Below are 13,920 nucleotides of genomic sequence, written 5' to 3' on the forward strand. Positions count from 1 at the left end.
TTTGCCTAAGTTAGTATTTTTTACTCTGGCCTTACTTGGGCATCTGAGCTCCAAAGATGGTGTCAACATCATCATCGATCTCCTCTTTGCTAGCAACGTTCACAAGCTCCTCTGTGTGTTTGTCAAACTTATCAAAGCAGTTGTCATCCATGGTCGTGACCTCCTTAACTGACTTCTAAGTGACTGCAAGCGTGCTCTCCTGAAGTCCATCCACTGGGTGTCAAAGATAGAGGAAACAATTGAAGAGGTTATAAGGTGAAGATTTGCGCAGGTAGTTTTAGCACAGCAGTGCACACACAGGGGGCAGCTGGACCGGACCTGCTCACCTTTACTGTTCGGCCGACCCAGGAAGGACTGCAACCTCTCGTCTGACTCCACTTTCATGTCCTGCTTGACCTCAATCTCTGAATAGGCATTAAACATAAGGGAAATATTCCAGAATGTGATAAGACAAAGCACAAATGAATTATGATTAGAAGCACATTATTTACAGTTCTTTGGTTTGTTTTGAAAAAGCCCTAGCAGCAAACGACATCTGATGGTGTTTTTTTGCCATTTTGCTATGTTCATATCAGAGAGGTCATGGGTGCATAACACACAAACATTGCATTGCAGCTAAATGTGCTGTAACAAAAAGAACCTATTTATGGTCAAAATAAATAAATAGCAACCCTTTTTAATTCACCAAATTATTTTCTGTAATATATGTCAGATTTTACATGATGTAAATGCTATTATGCAGTGCGTGTGTGTGTGTGTGTGTGTGTGTGTGTGTGTGTGTGTGTGTGTGTGTATTTCCTTATCTTTCTGGGGTTTAGAAATGGCGTTCTTGTTTTTAACAGGACACAGTACTGGATTTTCACACAATGAAATGCCATATATAGTTATATTCTTTACATTTTTGCTTGGAGGTAATACTAGCTAATCTTTAACACATGGCAGGAAATTCAGAACTGTCCTGTTCTATTGACGGAAAGTGGGATTTATCATTTAATTCAAGCCAATTGAATCATAGTTTTGCTGTAGGGAGATCTGGGAGATGATATGTATTAAAAATAAATAAAAAAAAAACCCCAAAACATAAGAAATATATGCATTGCACATTGTCTGACCTTTCTTGACCATACGTCCAGCCACGGTGAACTGGGTGGAGTCAATGGCAGCTGACCTTTGACCTTACAGACATTATCTTGAGCTGTGATAAGTTGCCTGCGGTCCTGTGTGGACATTTGCATGTGTTCGGCCCTCTGGACCTCTGAAGAAGAGCAGCAAAGACAAACTTACCACAAAATCTCATAGTTCAAAGACTCATTCATGTTCACATTCAGCAATGATGACCTTTGCAAATTGATTTCATTTTGGATGAAAAACAAAGAAACAATCCTTGCTTTGCTGTCTTCCTTCCAATGCTTTTAAACCTTTCATGTGCAAAGACAGAGCCCTGTGCACCACATCTAGTGCCATCGTTGTGTGCATGTGTGTGTCTGCTGGTGGGCACCTATATTATGTATTAGGGGTGGGAATCGTTTACTATCTCACGATTCGATTCCGATTTTGGGGGCCACGATTCGATTCAAAATTGATTTTCGATTCAAAAAACAATTTGATTTATAAAAATGTCTGCTTCAGTCTATAAAATCTGCATGATTTACAACAGTGTGCTTTGCAAGACAGAATGACAAATACAGAAAATTAAGTGTCTTTCACATTTAAATTAACATAAATAAAGTGCTTTGGTAAAATAAAATGGTTTTTGTTGTGTTACCAAAATTCTTGAGCTTCATTTTGCGAGCTATCAGGGCTGGATTGGATGTAGTTCCCCCAGCCGTCGCTAGGGGCACCAGAGTCAGTCCCAGACTAAACCGGCGTAACCGTACGTTCTCAGACAGTCTCTGCTTTCTCTGTGATTGCTTATCGTTTAATGGTCTCGCCACCTCTCTCTGTTATGCTTTCTCTTTACTTATTCGAGTATCTATCTCCTGTGTCGCTTCCTGACCCATCTCAAGTTTTCCCAATCCTGTATTTCTTCCTATCCGTTTTGCCTTTATTTTTGGGAAGGGTTTTATTTTGCTGCGGCGTTTTTTGCCAGTTACTTCTGCTGGTGTCCTTGGTTTCGTTTTCGCGTTGCATTTATCCGCGCTGTTTTTTAGTTACTGTTGTTATTTTGTTTCTTTCTCTCGTCTTACTACGGTTGAGTTTTTATTTTTCACGCGTTGTATCTTCCGTGTTATTTTTTGTTTCTATTTACTCAGTGCCCTCACGGTTTTGGTTTCTATTCTCTTGCGCGTTGAGTCTCCCGCGGTGTTTTGTTTGTTTGTTCTGGGTCGTTTCCGTCTCGCTAATACATGTGACAAGTGTCAAACGTCTTGATCTTGCGAACCGGCACTTGGGTCCACCCTTCTCTATATTAACGCTCCTATGCTCACCGCGTTACACACGCCTTGCATACGAGCTACATTGTGTCCAGTCTTCCCCGGCATTCGGTAAAAACCAAAATGAACCCATATTTTTGCCTTAAATGAAGACCGGACAGGTTGAATATCTCTTTCCTCCATCTGTTTTGAACCTTTTCCGTGCACGAGTGTGTCCCAGAATCTGCAGCGTAAAGTCTCGCGTAATTTTGTAATTACGTAACGCGAGACTTCACCACGACTTAGAATCGATTTTGGGACATTTAAAATCGATTCTGAATCGTAGTAAATGAGAATCGACTTTTGATATATGAATCGATTTTTTGGCACACCTCTAATTATATATATATATATATATATATATATATGTATATATATATATTAGGCCTGTGTTGAAAAAATCGATTTTCCGATTCAGAATCGATTCGCATATGATGATCTGATTATCGATTCGTACGTCCAAAGATCGATTTTTTAGTGAACTTTTACCCCCGCCTAGTCACTGAATTCACGCAGGCGTGCTCGGTCTAACTAACTGTAAAACGACATGGCGTCGGACAGTGCCGGTAACGACGATAGTCAAATCGGAAATCTAAAAACAGAAGGACAGTTTTTACAGTTAGTCCGTGTCACTGACCGTTTACCCAGTGTTTTTACAGTTTAACTGTCCTATTTTCCTCAAATATAATTACACGATTTGCCCTTGGGGTCAATCTGACCCCAGGGATATTTGACTCCAGAAAATGATTTACAGAATATTGTTGACCACGTTTTTGGGACGGGGGGGCATTTTTGGGACATTTTTGCCATGGGGGGGCAAAAGGGGGCGTTGCCCCCTCAGGCGATGTGTCCCGCCCCCTCAATGTAAATAATAAGACCCATTTATTTTACAACAATCGCTACATGGCGCCGCCTCACCCGCTCAACAACTTACGATTGCAGCCCCCCCCACCCCACCCTCGGTCAACAACTTACGTTCCACACCCCCCCCCAGGCGAGGTGTCCCGCCCCCTCAATGTAAATAATAACACCCATTTATTTTACAACAATCGCTACATGGCGCCCCCTCACCCACTCAACAACTTACGTTTGCAGCCCCCCCCCCCCCCCCACCCCACCCTCGGTCAACAACTTACGTCCCCCCCCCCCCCCCCCCCAAGGCGATGTGTCCCGCCCCCTCAATGTAAATAATAAGACCCATTTATTTTACAACAATCGCTACACGTCACCCCCTCAACAATTTACGTTCGCCGCCGCCCCACCTTTACGTTGACTCCCACTTTCTTCTCATGAACAAATTTACTTATTTTTTATTTACTATTTTTTGTAATATATTTGTGGCTCACCCCTCCTCTTTTGTTATCCGGGCTTGGGACCGGCAGTGGCAGAGTTACAGAGTTAAATTTTTTTTTTTTTATGTTTTATTTTATTTTTTTGTGTGGTTTTTTTGTTTTGGTATTTTTTTGGGGGGGGGGATGGATAACGAGAAAATGGGATAACGAGAACGTCAGACACTAGTGAACACGTGGAATAAACTGTAAACTTTTAGTCTTTAGAGACAAACAACATGAAAAAAACATGAAAATCCACAAAACAGTGGGAACATGATAGTCAAAACATGCACTACTGTACACATGATGTGCAGAGTGTATGGGCATGTTCCTTGCAGACATATTTTTTGCATTTAGAGCAGGTCATGCTGGTTTTACAGTCATTTCGGGTCGGACAGACCTGGCACCTGCCACGTTTTTTGCTAGCAGTTTGTGCCACTGGAGGAGTTGGGGTGTTTTTCTCTGCCTGCATGTCCCTCACAATAGCTGCAGCAACTGTCGATGCTCTTGGAAGGCACTGTCTTCTCTCAATCTGAGGCTTCACCATTTCATTACCAAGCTGCTCCAGAAAAAGCCTCCTACGGCTCAGTTTTCCCTTGTTCCAGTCCTTATTTATCTCACACCATATCACAAAGGCATTGTATGCACTCACATCAATGATGTTGAAGAAGAGGACAAGGGGCCAACGGGCAGTCATGCGCCGGCAGCTGTATGTGGCTGTGACCTTGTCCAGATTGTCCACCCCTCCCTTTGTCTCATTGTAGTCCAGCACCATTTGTGGTTTTTTATCTTCTCTGCTGCTCAAGGCAGCATCTTTGTGCATGGTGCTGAGCAGCAGAACATTTTTCCCTTTCTTGGGGCAATATGAGACCAGAGTTGCTTTATCAGTGAAAGCAAACACAGAAGATGTCACCTTCCTGTTCTTGAGAGCAAGAAGTTCAGGGGGAAGCTCTGGTTTATTTTTTCTCACTGTCCCCAACATTGTAACCTTCTTTTTGAGAAGTTCCTCACCCAGAGAGTAAGACGTGAAAAAATTATCACATGTAATGTTATGCCCATGCAGTCCTTCAGCCATATCAAGGACAACCCTTTTGCCCTGATTTTTTTCTGGTGCTTCGCCAGGAGATTTGCCCGTGTACACCTGCATATTCCAGGCAAAACTGGACTGTGCATCACATGCTGCCCATATTTTGATGCCATATTTGGCAGGTTTGCTTGGCATATACTGTCTGAATGGACAGCGCCCACGAAACGCAACCAAGCACTCATCGACAGTCACGTTAGGGCCTGGATTATAAAGCAGCGGTAAACGCTGCACCCACTTGTCCCACACATCCCTTATTGCCGCAAGTTTGTCACGTTCCCTTCGGCCCTGCCTTGTTTGCTTGTCATCAAACCTTATGACACGAGACAAAATATGGAATGTCTTCAGAGACATGGTGGCTGGAAATATTGCTCTTCCAGTCTCAGCATTCCAAAGGCTTGCTGTTGCTTCACCTTTTGACTTATACACTCCTGCCAAAATTAGCAAGCCAATGTAGGCATCCAAGTCAACGACATCTAAATCTTTCCAGCTGTCCCCATATACGCGCTTCCCCTCTAAATTTGTCATCTCAAGCACAATATTTTTTATCAATGGTGTTAGGAAGAGCTCGAATGATGACTTGATGTCATCAACATGGCTGACTGCATATCTGGTGGGTCCTGGAACCATTTTGATTACATTACTAGCACTACGTCTACCCTGCTGTGTCGGTGGGGAAAGAGACCATTGTATCTTTCCATTTTTGGAAGAGATCATGTCAGCAGGTGGCTGAGGAACAACAGGAGGGTCAACACTCTCATTCTCATCAGATGAGAATTGCTCAATATCAGGGTCCTCCTGAACACAGTCCTCTGTCTCAGAGACAATCTCCTCCAAGTCACTTTCACTGTCCCAGAGCTGTTCCAACACATCTTTGACAGTAAACCTTTTCCCAGAAGACATTTTCACAGAGAGAGCGTGCAGACTGCAGTACACTCAGAGCACAATGAGGAATGATTTGGGTAGAGGACTGAGATGTAAGCTTTGATATTTGCTCCTCCCTGATTTTGCATGAACTACCAATGTCCTTGCGGGAAAACCCCGCCCTCAGAGCACAATGAGGAATGATTTGGGTAGAGTACTGAGATGGAAGCTTTGATATTTGCTCCTCCCTGATTTTGCATGAACTACCAATGTCCTTGCGGGAAAACCCCGCCCTCTACAGTTCTACTGTGGGAACTATCAAAATTCTCATGGGAATAGAACTCAAATGTATCAACTGCTCCTGCAGGTGTGGTCATGTTAGGTCACACACACTGATAGACAAGTTTTAACAGCTAAAACAGCTTGGGGTCAAATTGACCCCTGAGGACGACTGATGCGTGTAATATGTGTGCAGCACATTGAAAAAAAATCATCATGAAAATTTTATGCTTTATCACTTGTCCCCATCAAATTAGGAAATGTCATGAAATATGAAGTAAAAGAAAAAAAAGTCAACTACTATTTTTGAATGATAAACATTGAATGGGGTCAAATTGACCCCAAGGACGATAGGAGGGTTAAAAAAAGTTTTAAATGTTCTTGTAACGTTGGGCGCAAGGCGATGGACGAGACAGAATCCTTTGCACTTTCCAAATCGTTACGTTTATTACATTTACCGAAGCGCAGACAGCGCACATAAAACACGTTTACATAGAACATGTGTGACTCAAACAACGACGAGCACAGGATGCTGCGCGAGCGCAAATTAAATAGACAAACCACATCAACCCCACGTGATTACGAGACGAGCCAAAGGTGAGGACTATCACAAGACGCACCCGCACCCACGGAGATACACCGACGTAGACGATTAGACGCAGACGACGTTAACGGAGGGGTCGGGGACCGTAACGTGAGAGTTCTGTTCTTATGTTCTCACTTTAAAGAAAAATACACGTTTACATTTTATACTTTCAGTTTATTAAGTGTGAGCACTTTTAAAATAAAAATGCATTTGGTAGCAACAGCTTATGGGTGAATTCTTAATTATTTAAATCATAATAATAATGCACTGGTTAGTGTCCCAGTAGGAGCCCATTGTTGCAGATATAGACACCTCAAAGATGTCCTCTGTTTATTGTCCTGGATTACCTTTCTTGAAGGTAGATTTATGATGACCCTTTTCACCAGTCTTCCAGCCATCAGTAACTACCAACTACCAGTAACTATTTGCTGATTAATATCGATATAATACTAGTTTTAACATGTTGCTTCTGTACACAGTCAGGAAACAGCTCAAATACATTTTTAATAACACTAAACCCCGAATTGGATCGAATCGGATCGAATTGATTAAATTGGATTAAATCGAAAAAAATCGATTCTTAATCTTCAGAATCGGAATCGGATCGATTCTTGGAATTTGAATCAATACCCAACCCTAATATATATATATATAGGGCACCTTCCGTCTCCAGGGGTGATGCTCATCAGCCCGTCCAAGCAGGGGTTTGGCCTTCACGGGAGGGACGACAGGGGTGCAGGAATAATAGATGTGCAGGGGCGATAGAAGAGTAGAAAGAGAGGGATGAAAAAAAGCAGTGTAGACCAGAGAGGCTCTTAAAACACAGCAAAGGCCAGACAACCCTTCACAGATTTTGGCAAGACAAAAGTTGTCGCCCACAGAAAGTAAGGTGAAAATCAAACAAATTCACTTAATTTACAAATATATGCTTCATAACACTGGTGAATGACGTTGTGGTGCAATTAGAGCCACATTTAATATTTTGTGTGACTTCCACGAGCTTGAAGGACCGCATCCAGCACCACCCACCCAGCCCAGCCCGAGTCTTTACTCCTTCTCCACCTGCCTCAATCACTCACTGATCTCCTGCACCACCCGCCCAGCCCAGCTTGAGCCTTTACTCTTCCTCCACCTGCCTCCATCACTCACTCATCTCCTCCTCCACCTACCTCCATCACACTCATCTCCTTCTCCACCCACCTCCATCACACTCATCTCCTTCTTCACCCACCTCCATCACTCACTCTTCTCCTGCTTCATTCTCTTGCTCTCCAGCAGACCCACGTTGAGTCTCGACTCCGTGTACTCTCGACTGAGGTCGTCACAGGAGGCGTGCCGCTTCAGAGGGTTCCTCGACGCCTGCACATTCTGTGCTGGACACGCTGCACGCTTATGCTGCACCATCTCAGAGGTCAGTCTGGAAAGCACCCAGATCAAAGGTCAGGAAACAAATGCTGCTTGCAGGGTGCAGCCAGACTACATCTGCAGTCTCGGGGATGAAAATCAGGTTTGGTGATCAGCCAACATGTTATTCTGGTATATTTCTAATGCTTAGTTTACTTCTGCTAATACAGTAGCATCTAACATAATAGCTTATGTCAACATCCTAAATAACGATGCTCAATGTAAAGTTGAAAGTTCAAAGTTGCCACCTTCCCATTTGCCTAAGTTAGTATTTTTTACTCTGGCCTTACTTGGGCATCTGAGCTCCAAAGATGGTGTCAACATCATCATCGATCTCCTCTTTGCTAGCAACGTTCACAAGCTCCTCTGTGTGTTTGTCAAACTTATCAAAGCAGTTGTCATCCATGGTCGTGACCTCCTTAACTGACTTCTAAGTGACTGCAAGCGTGCTCTCCTGAAGTCCATCCACTGGGTGTCAAAGATAGAGGAAACAATTGAAGAGGTTATAAGGTGAAGATTTGCGCAGGTAGTTTTAGCACAGCAGTGCACACACAGGGGGCAGCTGGACCGGACCTGCTCACCTTTACTGTTCGGCCGACCCAGGAAGGACTCCAACCTCTCGTCTGACTCCACTTTCATGTCCTGCTTGACCTCAATCTCTGAATAGGCATTAAACATAAGGGAAATATTCCAGAATGTGATAAGACAAAGCACAAATGAATTATGATTAGAAGCACATTATTTACAGTTCTTTGGTTTGTTTTGAAAAAGCCCTAGCAGCAAACGACATCTGATGGTGTTTTTTTGCCATTTTGCTATGTTCATATCAGAGAGGTCATGGGTGCATAACACACAAACATTGCATTGCAGCTAAATGTGCTGTAACAAAAAGAACCTATTTATGGTCAAAATAAATAAATAGCAACCCTTTTTAATTCACCAAATTATTTTCTGTAATATATGTCAGATTTTACATGATGTAAATGCTATTATGCAGTGCGTGTGTGTGTGTGTGTGTGTGTGTGTGTGTGTATTTCCTTATCTTTCTGGGGTTTAGAAATGGCGTTCTTGTTTTTAACAGGACACAGTACTGGATTTTCACACAATGAAATGCCATATATAGTTATATTCTTTACATTTTTGCTTGGAGGTAATACTAGCTAATCTTTAACACATGGCAGGAAATTCAGAACTGTCCTGTTCTATTGACGGAAAGTGGGATTTATCATTTAATTCAAGCCAATTGAATCATAGTTTTGCTGTAGGGAGATCTGGGAGATGATATGTATTAAAAATAAATAAAAAAAAAACCCCAAAACATAAGAAATATATGCATTGCACATTGTCTGACCTTTCTTGACCATACGTCCAGCCACGGTGAACTGGGTGGAGTCAATGGCAGCTGACCTTTGACCTTACAGACATTATCTTGAGCTGTGATAAGTTGCCTGCGGTCCTGTGTGGACATTTGCATGTGTTCGGCCCTCTGGACCTCTGAAGAAGAGCAGCAAACAAAGACAAACTTACCACAAAATCTCATAGTTCAAAGACTCATTCATGTTCACATTCAGCAATGATGACCTTTGCAAATTGATTTCATTTAGGATGAAAAACAAAGAAACAATCCTTGCTTTGCTGTCTTCCTTCCAATGCTTTTAAACCTTTCATGTGCAAAGACAGAGCCCTGTGCACCACATCTAGTGCCATCGTTGTGTGCATGTGTGTGTCTGCTGGTGGGCACCTATATTATGTATTAGGGGTGGGAATCGTTTACTATGTCACGATTCGATTCCGATTTTGGGGGCCACGATTCGATTCAAAATTGATTTTCGATTCAAAAAAACAATTTGATTTATAAAAATGTCTGCTTCAGTCTATAAAATCTGCATGATTTACAACAGTGTGCTTTGCAAGACAGAATGACAAATACAGAAAATTAAGTGTCTTTCACATTTAAATTAACATAAATAAAGTGCTTTGGTAAAATAAAATGGTTTTTGTTGTGTTACCAAAATTCTTGAGCTTCATTTTGCGAGCTATCAGGGCTGGATTGGATGTAGTTCCCCCAGCCGTCGCTAGGGGCACCAGAGTCAGTCCCAGACTAAACCGGCGTAACCGTACGTTCTCAGACAGTCTCTGCTTTCTCTGTGATTGCTTATCGTTTAATGGTCTCGCCACCTCTCTCTGTTATGCTTTCTCTTTACTTATTCGAGTATCTATCTCCTGTGTCGCTTCCTGACCCATCTCAAGTTTTCCCAATCCTGTATTTCTTCCTATCCGTTTTGCCTTTATTTTTGGGAAGGGTTTTATTTTGCTGCGGCGTTTTTTGCCAGTTACTTCTGCTGGTGTCCTTGGTTTCGTTTTCGCGTTGCATTTATCCGCGCTGTTTTTTAGTTACTGTTGTTATTTTGTTTCTTTCTCTCGTCTTACTACGGTTGAGTTTTTATTTTTCACGCGTTGTATCTTCCGTGTTATTTTTTGTTTCTATTTACTCAGTGCCCTCACGGTTTTGGTTTCTATTCTCTTGCGCGTTGAGTCTCCCGCGGTGTTTTGTTTGTTTGTTCTGGGTCGTTTCCGTCTCGCTAATACATGTGACAAGTGTCAAACGTCTTGATCTTGCGAACCGGCACTTGGGTCCACCCTTCTCTATATTAACGCTCCTATGCTCACCGCGTTACACACGCCTTGCATACGAGCTACATTGTGTCCAGTCTTCCCCGGCATTCGGTAAAAACCAAAATGAACCCATATTTTTGCCTTAAATGAAGACCGGACAGGTTGAATATCTCTTTCCTCCATCTGTTTTGAACCTTTTCCGTGCACGAGTGTGTCCCAGAATCTGCAGCGTAAAGTCTCGCGTAATTTTGTAATTACGTAACGCGAGACTTCACCACGACTTAGAATCGATTTTGGGACATTTAAAATCGATTCTGAATCGTAGTAAATGAGAATCGACTTTTGATATATGAATCGATTTTTTGGCACACCTCTAATTATATATATATATATATATATATATATGTATATATATATATATATATATATATATATATATATATATATATATATTAGGCCTGTGTTGAAAAAATCGATTTTCCGATTCAGAATCGATTCGCATATGATGATCTGATTATCGATTCGTACGTCCAAAGATCGATTTTTTAGTGAACTTTTACCCCCGCCTAGTCACTGAATTCACGCAGGCGTGCTCGGTCTAACTAACTGTAAAACGACATGGCGTCGGACAGTGCCGGTAACGACGATAGTCAAATCGGAAATCTAAAAACAGAAGGACAGTTTTTACAGTTAGTCCGTGTCACTGACCGTTTACCCAGTGTTTTTACAGTTTAAAAAAAGTTTTAAATGTTCTTGTAACGTTGGGCGCAAGGCGATGGACGAGACAGAATCCTTTGCACTTTCCAAATCGTTACGTTTATTACATTTACCGAAGCGCAGACAGCGCACATAAAACACGTTTACATAGAACATGTGTGACTCAAACAACGACGAGCACAGGATGCTGCGCGAGCGCAAATTAAATAGACAAACCACATCAACCCCACGTGATTACGAGACGAGCCAAAGGTGAGGACTATCACAAGACGCACCCGCACCCACGGAGATACACCGACGTAGACGATTAGACGCAGACGACGTTAACGGAGGGGTCGGGGACCGTAACGTGAGAGTTCTGTTCTTATGTTCTCACTTTAAAGAAAAATACACGTTTACATTTTATACTTTCAGTTTATTAAGTGTGAGCACTTTTAAAATAAAAATGCATTTGGTAGCAACAGCTTATGGGTGAATTCTTAATTATTTAAATCATAATAATAATGCACTGGTTAGTGTCCCAGTAGGAGCCCATTGTTGCAGATATAGACACCTCAAAGATGTCCTCTGTTTATTGTCCTGGATTACCTTTCTTGAAGGTAGATTTATGATGACCCTTTTCACCAGTCTTCCAGCCATCAGTAACTACCAACTACCAGTAACTATTTGCTGATTAATATCGATATAATACTAGTTTTAACATGTTGCTTCTGTACACAGTCAGGAAACAGCTCAAATACATTTTTAATAACACTAAACCCCGAATTGGATCGAATCGGATCGAATTGATTAAATTGGATTAAATCGAAAAAAATCGATTCTTAATCTTCAGAATCGGAATCGGATCGATTCTTGGAATTTGAATCAATACCCAACCCTAATATATATATATATAGGGCACCTTCCGTCTCCAGGGGTGATGCTCATCAGCCCGTCCAAGCAGGGGTTTGGCCTTCACGGGAGGGACGACAGGGGTGCAGGAATAATAGATGTGCAGGGGCGATAGAAGAGTAGAAAGAGAGGGATGAAAAAAAGCAGTGTAGACCAGAGAGGCTCTTAAAACACAGCAAAGGCCAGACAACCCTTCACAGATTTTGGCAAGACAAAAGTTGTCGCCCACAGAAAGTAAGGTGAAAATCAAACAAATTCACTTAATTTACAAATATATGCTTCATAACACTGGTGAATGACGTTGTGGTGCAATTAGAGCCACATTTAATATTTTGTGTGACTTCCACGAGCTTGAAGGACCGCATCCAGCACCACCCACCCAGCCCAGCCCGAGTCTTTACTCCTTCTCCACCTGCCTCAATCACTCACTGATCTCCTGCACCACCCGCCCAGCCCAGCTTGAGCCTTTACTCTTCCTCCACCTGCCTCCATCACTCACTCATCTCCTCCTCCACCTACCTCCATCACACTCATCTCCTTCTCCACCCACCTCCATCACACTCATCTCCTTCTTCACCCACCTCCATCACTCACTCTTCTCCTGCTTCATTCTCTTGCTCTCCAGCAGACCCACGTTGAGTCTCGACTCCGTGTACTCTCGACTGAGGTCGTCACAGGAGGCGTGCCGCTTCAGAGGGTTCCTCGACGCCTGCACATTCTGTGCTGGACACGCTGCACGCTTATGCTGCACCATCTCAGAGGTCAGTCTGGAAAGCACCCAGATCAAAGGTCAGGAAACAAATGCTGCTTGCAGGGTGCAGCCAGACTACATCTGCAGTCTCGGGGATGAAAATCAGGTTTGGTGATCAGCCAACATGTTATTCTGGTATATTTCTAATGCTTAGTTTACTTCTGCTAATACAGTAGCATCTAACATAATAGCTTATGTCAACATCCTAAATAACGATGCTCAATGTAAAGTTGAAAGTTCAAAGTTGCCACCTTCCCATTTGCCTAAGTTAGTATTTTTTACTCTGGCCTTACTTGGGCATCTGAGCTCCAAAGATGGTGTCAACATCATCATCGATCTCCTCTTTGCTAGCAACGTTCACAAGCTCCTCTGTGTGTTTGTCAAACTTATCAAAGCAGTTGTCATCCATGGTCGTGACCTCCTTAACTGACTTCTAAGTGACTGCAAGCGTGCTCTCCTGAAGTCCATCCACTGGGTGTCAAAGATAGAGGAAACAATTGAAGAGGTTATAAGGTGAAGATTTGCGCAGGTAGTTTTAGCACAGCAGTGCACACACAGGGGGCAGCTGGACCGGACCTGCTCACCTTTACTGTTCGGCCGACCCAGGAAGGACTCCAACCTCTCGTCTGACTCCACTTTCATGTCCTGCTTGACCTCAATCTCTGAATAGGCATTAAACATAAGGGAAATATTCCAGAATGTGATAAGACAAAGCACAAATGAATTATGATTAGAAGCACATTATTTACAGTTCTTTGGTTTGTTTTGAAAAAGCCCTAGCAGCAAACGACATCTGATGGTGTTTTTTTGCCATTTTGCTATGTTCATATCAGAGAGGTCATGGGTGCATAACACACAAACATTGCATTGCAGCTAAATGTGCTGTAACAAAAAGAACCTATTTATGGTCAAAATAAATAAATAGCAACCCTTTTTAATTCACCAAATTATTTTCTGTAATATATGTCAGATTTTACATGATGTAA

This window comes from Brachyhypopomus gauderio, unplaced genomic scaffold (genome assembly GCF_052324685.1).
Source record: "Brachyhypopomus gauderio isolate BG-103 unplaced genomic scaffold, BGAUD_0.2 sc161, whole genome shotgun sequence".
NCBI classification, from domain to species: domain Eukaryota; kingdom Metazoa; phylum Chordata; class Actinopteri; order Gymnotiformes; family Hypopomidae; genus Brachyhypopomus; species Brachyhypopomus gauderio.